Source organism: Lepidochelys kempii, chromosome 9 (genome assembly GCF_965140285.1).
Source record: "Lepidochelys kempii isolate rLepKem1 chromosome 9, rLepKem1.hap1, whole genome shotgun sequence".
NCBI lineage: Eukaryota > Metazoa > Chordata > Testudines > Cheloniidae > Lepidochelys > Lepidochelys kempii.
In genome coordinates, this window is record NC_136388.1 from 55,431,301 (window position 1) to 55,443,372 (window position 12,072).

General features: G+C 49.5%; 2 protein-coding genes across 3 annotated transcripts in view; both read right to left on the reverse strand.

The window, feature by feature from the left end:
- FARP2 (FERM, ARH/RhoGEF and pleckstrin domain protein 2) overlaps window positions 1–12,072 on the reverse strand; it is a 272,156-nt gene that overhangs the window by 244,784 nt on the left and 15,300 nt on the right. The gene's annotated exons all lie outside the window — the stretch shown is intronic.
- SEPTIN2 (septin 2) overlaps window positions 1–12,072 on the reverse strand; it is a 111,966-nt gene that overhangs the window by 41,908 nt on the left and 57,986 nt on the right. The window contains exon 13 of one of the 2 annotated variants that reach the window (XM_073360464.2): window positions 2,958–2,980. The exons of the other annotated variant lie outside the window; for it this stretch is intronic. The gene's annotated coding sequence lies outside the window, so the exon portion shown is untranslated. Of the gene's footprint in view, window positions 1–2,957; window positions 2,981–12,072 lie in introns of those variants that run through there. 2 annotated transcript variants of the gene reach the window in all.

Below are 12,072 nucleotides of genomic sequence, written 5' to 3' on the forward strand. Positions count from 1 at the left end.
AACAAGGGCACACTGTTGACTCATATCCAGTTTCTCGTCCACTGTCACCCCTAGGTCCTTCTCTGCAGAACTGCTGCCTAGCCCTTCGGTCCCTAGTCTGTAGCGGTGCATTGGATTCTTCCGTCCTAAGTGCAGAATTTTGCACTTGTCCTTGTTGAACCTCATCAGATTTCTTTTGGCCCAATCCTCCAATTTGTCTAGGTCCCTCTGTATCCTATCCCTACCCTCCAGCGTATCTACCACTCCTCCCAGTTTAGTATCATCCGCAAACTTGCTGAGGGTGCAATCCACACCATCCTCCAGATCATTAATGAAGATATTGAACAAAACCGGCCCCAGGACTGACCCTTGGGGCACTCCGCTAGCTACCAGCTGCCAACTAGACATGGAGCCATTGATCACTACCCGTTGAGCCCGACAATCTAGCCAACTTTCTACCCACCTTGTAGTGCATCCATCCAGCCCATACTTCTTTAACTTGCTGACCAGAAAAGCTTTGCTAAAGTCGAGGAATAACACATCCACTGCTTTCCCTTCATCCACAGAACCAGTTATCTCATCATAGAAGGCAGTTAGCTTAGTCAGGCATGACTTTCCCTTGGTGAATCCATGCTGACTGTTCCTGATCACTTTCCTCTCGTCTAAGTGCTTCAGAATTGATTCCTTGAGGACATGTTCCATGATTTTGCTGGGGACTGAGGTGAGGCTAACCGGCCTGTAGTTCCCAGGATCATCCTCTTCCCTTTTTTAAAGATGGGCACTACATTAGCCTTTTTCCAATCTTCTGGGACTTACCCCAATCGCCACGAGTTTTCAAAGATAATGGCCAATGGCTCTGCAATCACATCCGCCAGTTCCTTTAGCACTCTCGGATGCAACGCATCCAGCCCCATGGACTTGTACACGTCCAGTTTTTCTAAATAGTCCCGAACCACTTCTTCCTTCACAGAGGGCTGGCCACCTCCTCCCCATGCTGTGCTGCCCAGGGCAGTAGTCTGGGAGCTGACCTTGTTCGTGAAGACAGAGGCAAAAAAAGCATTGAGTACATTAGCTTTTTCCACATCCTCTGTCACTAGGTTGCCTCCCTCATTTAGTAAGGGACCCACACTTTCCTTGGCTTTCTTCTTATTGCCAACATACCTGAAGAAACCCTTCTTGTTACTCTTAACATCCCTCGCTAGCTGCAACTCCAGGTGTTATTTAGCCTTCCTGATTCCATTCCTACATGCCCGAGCAATATTTATATACTCATCCCTGGTCATTTGTCCAATCTTCCACTTCTTGTAAGCCTCTTTTTTGTGTTTAAGATCAGCAAGGATTTCACTGTTAAGCCAAGTTGGTCACCTGCCTTATTTACTATTCTTTCTACACATCGGGATGGTTTGTCCCTGTAACCTCAATAAGGATTCTTTAAAATACAGCCAGCTCTCCTGGACTCCTTTCCCCCTCATATTATTCTCCCAGGGGATCTTGCCCATCAGTTCCCTGAGGGAGTCAAAGTCTGCTTTTCTGAAGTCCAGGGTCCGTATTCTGCTGCTTTCCTTTCTTCCTTGTGTCAGGATCCTGAACTCAACCATCTCATGGTCACTGCCTCCCAGGTTCCCATCCACTTTTGTTTCCCCTACTAATTCTTCCCGGTTTGTGAGCAGCAGGTCAAGAAGAGCTCTGCCCCTAGTTGGTTCCTCCAGCACTTGCACCAGGAAATTGTCCCCTACACTTTCGAAAAACTTCCTGGATTGTCTGTGGACCACTGTATTGCTCTCCCAGCAGATATCAGGATGATTGAAGTCACCCATGAGAACCAGGGCGTGCGATCTAGTAGCTTCTGCGAGTTGCCGGAAGAAAGCCTCATCCACCTCATCCCCCTACTCCGGTGGTCTATAGCAGACTCCCACCACGATATTACCCTTGTTGCTCAGGCTTCTAAACTTAATCCAGACACTCTCAGGTTTTTCTGCAGTTTCATACTTGAGCTCTGAGCAGTCATACTGCTCTCTTACATACAGTGCAACTCCCCCACCTTTTCTGGCCTCCCTGTCCTTCCTGAACAGTTTATACCCATCCATGACAGTACTCCAGTCATGCGAGTTATCCCACCAAGTCTCCATTATTCCAATCTCATCATAATTCCCTGACTTTGCCAGGACCTCCAGTTCTCCCTGCTTGTTTCCCAGGCTTTGTGCGTTTGTATATAGGCACTTGAGATAACCCGCTGATCACCCCCTTGTTCTCAGTATGAGGCAGGAGCCCTCCCCTCTCACACGATCCTGCTTGTGCTTCCTCCCAGTATCCCGCTTCCCCACTTACCTCAGGGCTTTGGTCTCCTTCCTCCGGTGAACCGAGTTTAAAGCCCTCCTCACGAGGTTAGCCAGCCTGCTTGTGAAGATGCTCTTCCCCCTCTTCGTTAAGTGGAGCCCATCTCTGCCTAGCACTCCTCCTTCTTGGAACACCATCCCATGGTCGAAGAATCCAAAGCCTTCTCTCCAACAGCACCTGCGTAGCCATTCATTGACTTCCACGATTCGACAATCCCTACCCCGGCCTTTTCCTTCCACGGGGAGGATGGATGAGAACACCACTTGCGCCTCATACTCCTTTATCCTGCTTCCCAGAGCCACATAGTCTGCAGTGATCCGCTCAAGGTCATTCTTGGCAGTATCATTGGTGCCCATGTGGAAAAGCAGGAAGGGGTAGCGGTCCGAGGGCTTGATGAGTCTCAGCAGACTCTCAGTCACATCGCGAATCTTAGCACCTGGCAAGCAGCAGACTTCTCTGTTTTCCCGGTCAGGGCGGCAGATAGATGACTCAGTCCCCCTGAGGAGAGAGTCCCCGACCACCACCACCCGCCTCCTTCTCTTGGGAGTGGTGGTCGTGGAATCCCCAACCTTAGGACTGTGCATTTCATGCCTTTCAACTGGTGGAGTCTCCTTCTGCTCCCTTCCCCCAGACATATCATCTGGGCCACTCCCCACAATGGTACCTGTGGAGAGAACATGAAAACGGTTACTTACCTGTATCCTCGTTGCTGGTACATGGACGTTCCCCCTTCTTCTTCTGGAGGTCACATGTTGCCAGATTATAGAACAGACCCTTTCTTTAGGACACTAAAATCAATCAGGTTCTTAAAAGAAGAACTTTATTATAAAGAAAATGGTAAAAGAAGCACCGCTGTAAAATCAGGATGGAAGGTAATTTTACAGGGTACTAAAAAGATTTAAAACACAGAGGATTCCCCTCTAGGCTCAACTTCAAAGTTACAAAAACAGGAATAAACCTCCCTCTTAGCATTGGGAAAACTCACAAGCTAAAACAAAAGATAATCTAGCACATCTTCTTGCCTTTACTTACAATTTTTGTTAACCTAGATGCTTATTTCAGATAGGGTTTTAGGACATGTTTTTTTCCTGCCCTGGTCCCTCTCTGTCCAAGAGAGAACAACAAAGAGAGCACAACCTCCCACCACAGATTTGAAAGTAACTTCTTCCATTATTGGTCCTTTTGGTCAGGTGCCAACCAGGTTATTTGAGCTTCTTAACCCCTTACAGGTCAAGGAGGGATTTTATGCTACCCTCAGCTATACATTTATGACATCACTCAAGAAAGAGATCTTGGAGTCATTGTGGATAGTTCTCTGAGAAACTTTTGGCAGTCAAAAAAGTAAGTAGAATGCTGGGAATAATTAAGAAATGGATAGATAACAGGACAGAAAATATCATGTTGCCTCTATATAAATCCATGGTATGCCCACATCTTGAATAGTGTGTGGCATATGTGATTGCCCCATCTCAAAGAACATATATTGGAATTGGAAAAGGTTCAAAAAAGGGCAACAAAAATTATTAGGGGTATGGAACAGCTTCTGTATGTGGAGAAATTAATAAGACTGGGATTTTTCAGCTTGAAAAAGAGATGGCTAAGGGGAGATATGATTGAGGACTATAAAATCATGACTGGTGTAGAGAAAGTAGATAAGGAAGTGTTGTTTACTACTTCTCATAACACAAGAACTAGGGGTCACCAAATGAAATTAATGTTCTGTTAATTCCCTTTGGGTCACCTGGCACTGGACATTGTTGGAAGACAGGATACTGGGCTAAATGGACCTTTGGTCTGACCCAATAGGGCCATTCTTATGTAAAGTAAGCAGAGAAGATGGGTGATGGGGAAGAGGCAAAATAGCTTTGGAGCATGAAATCCATTTTAGAATATGCCTTTTCAGATGTCACTTTTCTTCTTGGAGGGTGCCAGAGAATAGAATGCTTTTTTTCTTTTCTTTAAAGTATTAAGAGTTACAGAATGAAACCCATTTTGGTAGTTGTTGATCCCATAGACATCATATGGGGGAGGTACTGTAATTTGTGGAACTAATAACTAAAACTTTCAGGGGTTCTCAGGACAAACTTTTTGATGGCCTCATTGCGGCCATCAACTCTTGCTGGTGGCCGCTCTCATACTTTTTCCTAAAATACTTAATTAGCTTCAGGAAAAACAAATAAATATGCACATATATGTGTCCAAATCATTGTAATTTATTTATTGCTAGATAGTAAGTCTGTTGTGAAAAGTGATTAACAGGCATACAAGTATCACTTTTCACAACAGACTTACTAAGCCCTGTCAAGCCTGGGGACAAATTAAGCCCTGAAGGGGGGGGGGGTCTAGGGAGGCAGAGAGGGCCAGAGGCAATGGATGGGGGGAAGCAGTGGGGGACTGGAACCTGAAGCCCTGTGGCCAGAGCCTGCTGCCTCCTGCCCAAAGCCTGAACCCCACCACCCCTGGGAAGTTGGGGAACTCACCAACTGCCTGGTCCTCCAGCATTGTGCCCCAAGTGTCCATGCGGGGAGCAGGGCGCAACCACTGCTGGCGGTCCCAAGGCAGTGCATCCAGGAGCAACAGGGAGGGGCTGCTATTCCCCCCCCATAACAGCCCAGGAGGTGTGGCTGCAAGAAAAGCCTGTGGTGAGCAACACAGACTTAAAGATCCGTTTCCAGTATATAGGAAGGTGAGATGGGAAAGCAATGAAGGACAGGTCAGATTTCCTTGCCTGATGAGTGGACATGTCTTCCCTTTTCAGAGCTTTTAATGGAAAGAGTATGAGAGAGTCTAAATGTCCCGATTTTCCAGTATTACATCCTTTGCATCAAGATGAAACATGGCAGACAGACTGTATTTCACTCACTACAAGCCAGGTCCTGGAGGAATGTGAAAGGAGAGCTGCTCCAGGCCCCAAGGTAACACATTTTTAATTTACTATTAACAATGTAGCTGCAACAACCCTTTCTCCATTGCTATGGAGGTGGATTTGCCAGTATTGAGTGCTACTTAAAATACTTTGTGCCTTTGTAGCATATTTTACTATGAGCAGATAATGCACTCTAGCCTTAACTTCAAGGCCATTCTGTGCAGTTGCACTAAGAGTGACACTGTGCAGGACTGATTCACAAAGTGACACCCACCCTCAGTGTTGTTTCTCGTACTAAAATTGCTTGTTTCAAGTATTCCCACCTGGTATGGCTAATGCAGTGGGTCACAACCTTTTCTGAGCAATGGTTGCTTTTTCCAGTTGGGCCCTAATGAAAGGAGGAATGTTGCATTGAGATCACTAGTGAGATGACAGCCAGCTCAAGTATCATTGGTGAATACTAGTACATGTCCCAGTGTCTGGGAACCACTGATACAGCTGTTAGAGAGGTGCCATGGTCTATTAAATCAGACACTGGACTGGAAGTCAGGACACCTGAGTTCTATTTCTCCTGTCACTTGCCTTTGTGATCTTGACAAGTTTCTACATCTTTGTGCCTCTTTCCTCTCCCACCCTTTGTCTTGTCTGAGCTCTTTGGGGCAGAGGCTTGTCTCACTGTTTGTACAGAGCCTAGCACAGAGGGGGGCTGGATGTTGGTAGTATCTAAAAGCTCTAACTGTAATAATGGAGGTTGCTTGCAGATATTTCTGGTCACTGAGACTTGTTAGCTCTCAGCGGAACAACAGCCATGAGCAAAAAGGGTGGCAATGAAGTTGCTGGGAGCTAAAAGTAATTGGGCAAAGCTGACTTATTCAGAGCCAGTTTCTAAAAAGTAGGCAAAGACCTTGTAAACAGAGGTGGGCTAGAGACATAGGGTCTCAAAAAAATTTTATACCGCTCCCTGGTGGAGCAGCAACTCTAATGAATTAGAGAATTTTAGACACTAACATGCATTCAGGTCATATTTTATCATTCCAAATACTCAGTAATTCCTATAAATAACTGGCTCCTAGACACAGTCTATAACACCATGAGGAATTTTACACTAATGCATTTCTATGGGCAGCAGATCAAACCTCTCATCCACCTGTTAGAGCAAGATGGTTACTTTTTGCTCTTCAAATATGCTTAACCCATGAGAAGTTGTGTAAAGTGCTGGCTGAATCACACCCCTCATCCCAGATGTACTAGATGCTGGCTTTATATGTAATGTGACAGGGTCAGCCAAGAGGTCTACAGGAGAGTGATCCTATTGGGATCCAGGAAGTGGGCAGGCGGAAGCCCGCCCACTACTAAAGGACCTCCCACTAGCCTAAAGGGAGGATCTACAGGTCCGGGATACCAAGCGAGTATGGGGGACAGCTAAGGATAAAACAGGGACAGGTGAGGTCAGAGGGCTAAACGAAGGGAACCTGATGGGGACACCAAGCAGAGAACCCCAGACAGTACCCACTACTCCTCAAAAGGTATCAAGGGAGCCAGCGGACACCGCCCAGAGGAACTCTGCCCGGATGCATGAGCAGATGAAGGATCTGAAATAGGCCCCACAGTCACAGGAGACCTCGTCAGCCAACTTCCTCTCCCTGGTTTTGTAGATGGCCATTTTAGCCAGGGCTAGAAGGAGGTTGACAAGGAGGTCCCGTGACTTCGTGGGGCCACAGATAGGGAGTGCATAGATGAGAAGGTGAGGAGAAAAGTGCAACCGAAAACATAACATGATGTTCAAGAGGAGCCGGAATAGGGGCTGCAACCTGGCGCACTCCAGGTAAACGTGCGCCAGGGTCTCCCTCATGCCGCAGAAGGGGCAGGTGTCCGAGACAGGGGTGAACCATGCCAAGTACACGCCCATGCTCATGGCTCCATGAAGGAGCCGCCAGCTGATGTCCCCGGTGGGCCTTGGGATCAGGGTGGAACATAGGCTGGCCCACCGGGGCTTCTCACCCTCCAGAGGTGGCAGGAGGTCCCGCTACTTTGTGTCAGGGTGGGACGCGAGGGTGAGGACGTGAAGAGTGTGGAGCACAAGTGTGTACAGATGTTTTCTTGGCATGGTGTGGAACCGAACTGGCTACAAGCCATGCAGCCAGCTCACAGTAAAGGGGTGGGATGGCTGGGTAGGTCCATGGGGCAGGGGTCTGATAAAAAGGTCCGGAGGGCCTGGGGTGGACAGTGGGCGGGGTGTGCCCTCTTGCAGGACCTGGTCGAGGAAACCCCGAGCAGCACACCTCCTGAAGTGTGCTGGGGAGTACGAGGTCTGGAGAGCCGCATGCACTGAGTGAGCGTCGGGGATCCAGCCAGTCTCCCCGGTCGTAGTCCAGGAGGTCTCCAGCTCTGGTGACTTCTGCCAGGACCAACCTCTGGCACACTGAGGGGGACTTCAGCACCTGCACACGGAGCTGGGGGTTGTGTAGCAGGGGCTCCGCGAGGAGATCCGCCCCCTCAGTGACCGCCATGGATCTGGTCACTGAGAGCAGTTTCCAGGTCTGGAGGAGGTCCTGGTAGAACAGTGGTTCTCAAACTGGGGGGTCATGACCCCTCAGAGGGTCACAGGTTATAACATGGGGGGGTCACGAGCTGTCAGCCTCCACCCCCAAACCCCACTTTGCCTCCAGCATTTATAGTAGTGTTAAATATTTAAAAAGTGTTTTTAATTTATAAGAGGGGGTCACACTCAGGCTGGCAACCTGGAGAAGTTTCATGAAAGACCTCTTGGATGGAGAAAAAGGAGCTGCCAGTTGTATTGGAACCCGCGGAAGCGGTGCAGGAAGATGTGCGCCAGTACACTCCACGCTGGACTACCCACACCATAAAGGAGCCTCTACAGGGCCTGGAGGTGGAAGACGTGGACCTGAGTGCGCAGGCACTTCAGGCCCTGTCCTCCCTCCTCCAGGGGCAAGTGGAGGACCCCTGCAGAGACCCAGTGCAGCCCTGGCCAGAAGAACTCCAGAATCGATGTCTGGAGGTTGGCCAGTAAGCACGGGGCCGGGACCAGGGTGTTGAGCTGGTGCCAGCGCATGGACAGGACTAGCTGATTGAGCACCAGTGCCCTCCCTCAGAAGGAGAGGCACTGGAGCAATCCTGTCCATTTCTGGAGCCGCTCTGCCACCCTGCCCTCTAAACCTTGCCAGTTCTTTGGCGGAGATGGATGAGTGGCAGAAAGGTAAACGCCAAGATTGAGCAGCGGACCCGTGGTCCACTGGATGGCTTGAAGCGCGGGTGGGAGGGAGCTCGCCTGCCACTCGTCTCCGACCAGTAGGCAAGAGCTCTTGACCCAGGCAAAGGAGGTTGCCGAGTAGATGGCCTGGCAAGCCCCCACCGGCACCAAGTCGCCCAGGTCCTGGACCTCGAGGAGCACGTCGTCGGCATACGCTGACAGGACCAGCCGCAGCTCTGGCTCTTGCAGCACCAACCCCATCAGCCTCTGGCAGAGGAGACAGAGGAAGGGCTCGATCACCAGAGCATACAGCTGGCCTGAGAGGGGACACTCCTGCCATACTCCCCACCCGAAGCTGACTGGCTCAGTCAGGGTCCAGTTGAGCCCTACCAGGCACTCCACAGAGGCGTACAGCACCTGGAGAAAGCCCATAAACTGGGGTCCGAAGCCAAAAGCTTGCAGAGTGCCCAGGAGATACCCGTGGTCCACCCTGTTGAACGCCTTCTCCTGATCCAGGGACAGAAGGGCAAACAATAGACCATCCCTACACCCAAGCTCCAAGAGATCCCAGACCAAATAGAGATTATAAAAGAAGGTACAGCCTGGGACGGTGTAGGTCTGCTTGGGGTGGACCACATCCACCAACACAGACCCCAGCCGCAGTGAGATGACCTTCACTACGACTTTGTAGTCCGTGCTGAGGAGCGAGATGGGACTACAAAGTCAATTCCAAAGGTTACGGGGGTCCTCCTTCTTCGGAAGCAAGGTGAGCATGGCTCACCTGCATGACAGGGGGAGGGCCCCGTTCTCCAAGGATTTGGCCTAGACTGTGACAAGGTCTGGGCCGAGAGCATCCCAGAACACATGGTAGAACTCCACGATCAGCCTGTCCATCCCCAGGGATTTATCGGTGGGCATGCAGCGAAGGGCTTCCGAGAATTCGGCCAGAGTGAGAGGCAGCTCTAGCTGGTCTCAGTCGCCTGCGCTGACCATCAGGAGTCCGTCCCAGAGCACGCTGCAAGCATCAGGATTGGTCGGATCCGGGGAGAAAAGGCCTGCACAGAAGGTCCTGGGCCTCCCACACATCTCTGCCAGATCCATGACAGGGGTGCTGTCCTCTGCGAGGAGGCAAGTGACGTGCTTCTTGGCTCCCACTCTGTTTCTCCAGGGCATAGAAGAAGTGGGAGCTGTGATCCATCTCCTGAAGGAGGCAGATTCAAGATCGAACAAAGGTGCCCTGGGCCCAATGGTCCTTGAGGGCCTGGAGCTCCTCCCACTTCTCCTGGCATGCTCCACAGAGGGATGGATCCACGGAGCTGGCAGACAGATGCCTCTCCAGCTCTAAGACCTCCCATTCCAACTGCTCTATCGCTGCATCCCTCCGTCGGCTGGTGCCCTGGGCGTAGTCGCAGCAGAAGAGCTGGGCACGCACCTTCCCCACATCCCACCACTGCCACGCTGAGGAAAAGGTGCATCTCTGCCCTCACCAGGCCATCCAGAACTACCGGAAGGACGCCACGAAGCTCTCATCCTCCAACAAGCTGTTATTAAAGTGCTGGCCCCTGCCTCTCCCCGCAGAGAGAGGCTGTCACAGGTGATCCGAGAACAGGGCTTGCCGGATGCTGGAGGAGCGGGCCCGTGAAAGGTGACAGCATGATAAGTAAATGCGGTCCAACCGGGAGTAGTGCGACCAATGGGCCTCCACCCAGACAAAGGTGAACATCGAGACATCATCCGGGTGGCGGTTGCGCCAGACGTCCACTAGGGAGTGATGGTTGACAATCTCCCAGAAGACATCCGCGGCGGCCGGGCACTGCTCGGTCCCCGAGCAGTCCTGCTCATCGAGGGTGGTGTTAAAGTCCCCACCCAGGACCAGGCACTCGTGAGGATCCAAGGAGCCGAGGAAGGCAGATGCCTGCTGATAAAAGCGCAGCTGCTCCGGGCCCGATGTTGGGGTGTAAATGTTGACAAGATTTACCACTAGCCCCTCCACGTGGACCCGGAGGTGCAGCAGGTGGTCTGGCACAGCCTCAGCAACCCCCACCACCTCGGGCCGTAGGTCTGGGGAGAACAGGGTCACCACGCCAGCCGTATGAACTGTGAGGTGGCTAAAATAGACCCTGTCCCCCCACTACAGCCACCAGCTAGCTTCAGTGGCCAGATCTGTATGGGTCCCCTGCAGGAAAACCACAGAGTGCCCCCCCTCCCGAAGGAAGGAGAGCACCTGGCACCTGCAGAAACTCATCCTACAGCCCCAGGCATTTAAAGTTGCAAAGATGATGTGTGCCATGGGGAGGGCTGGGTGGGATCCTTGCCGGCAGGGACACAGCAAACTGTGACCTCCAGCAAACAGGGATGGAGGCAAAAAATTAATTTAGTTTCTCCGCAATGGCCTTATTGTCCTTGAGTGCTCCTTTAGCACCTCGATCATTCAGTAGCCCTACTAGTTGTTTAGCAGACTTCCCGCTTCTGATGTACTTAAATTTGCTATTACTTTTGAGTGTTAGGCTAACTGTTCCTCAAATTATTTTTTGGCCTTCCTAATTGTATTTTTACACTTCACTTGCCAGTGTTTATGCTCCTTTCTATTTTCCTTACTAGGATTTAACTTCCACTTTTTAAAGGACGCCTTTTTGCCTCTCACTGCTTCTTTTACTTTGCTATTTAGCCACTGTGGCTCTTTTTTGGTTCTCTTACTATGTTTTTTAATTTGGGGTATATAGTTAAGTTGAGCCTCTATTATGGTGTCTTTAAAAAGTTTCCACACAGCTTGCAGAGATTTCACTGTTGGCATTGTACCCTTTAATTTCTGTTTAACTAATCTCATTTTTGTGTAGTTCCCCTTTCTGAAATTAAATGCTAGAGTGTTGGGCTGCTGTCGAGTTTTTCCTAACACAGGGATATTAAATTTAATCATATTCTGGTCACTATTACCAAGTGGTCCAGCTATATTCACCACTTGGACCAGATCCTGTACTCCACTTAGGATTAAATCAAGAATTGCCTCTTCTCTGGAGGGTTCCAGGACCAGCTGCTCCAAGAAGCAGTCATTAAGGTGTTGAGAAACTTTATCTCTGCCTCCCGTCCTGAGGTGACATGTACCCAGGCAATATGGGGATAATTGAAATCCCCCATCATTATTATTGAGTTTTTTATTTTAATAGCCTCGCTAATCTCCCTGAGCATTTCACAGTCATGATCACCATCCTGGTCAGGTGGTCGATAACATATCCCTACCGCTATATTCTTATTATTAGAACATGAAATTACTATCCATAGAGATTCTGTGATACAGTTTGATTCATTTACGATTTTTACTTAATTTGATTCTACGTTTTCTTTCAGATATAGTGCCACTCCCTCACCAGCATGACCTGTTCTGTCCTTCTGATATATTTTGTATCGTGGTATTACTGTATCCCATTGCTTATCCTCATTCCACCAAGTTTCCGTGATGCCTATTATATTAATATCCTCATTTAATACAAGGTACTGTAGTTCACCCATTTTATTTAGATTTCTCGCATTCGTATATAAGCACTTTAAAAACTTGTCTCCTTTTAACTGTCCGCCGTTACACAATGTAATTGAATGAGTCTTTTTTTTATACGACTGTTTCTGATCAAACCCTGCCTGTATTTTATCATTTTCCATCCTCTCATCCTCATTAGGACATAGA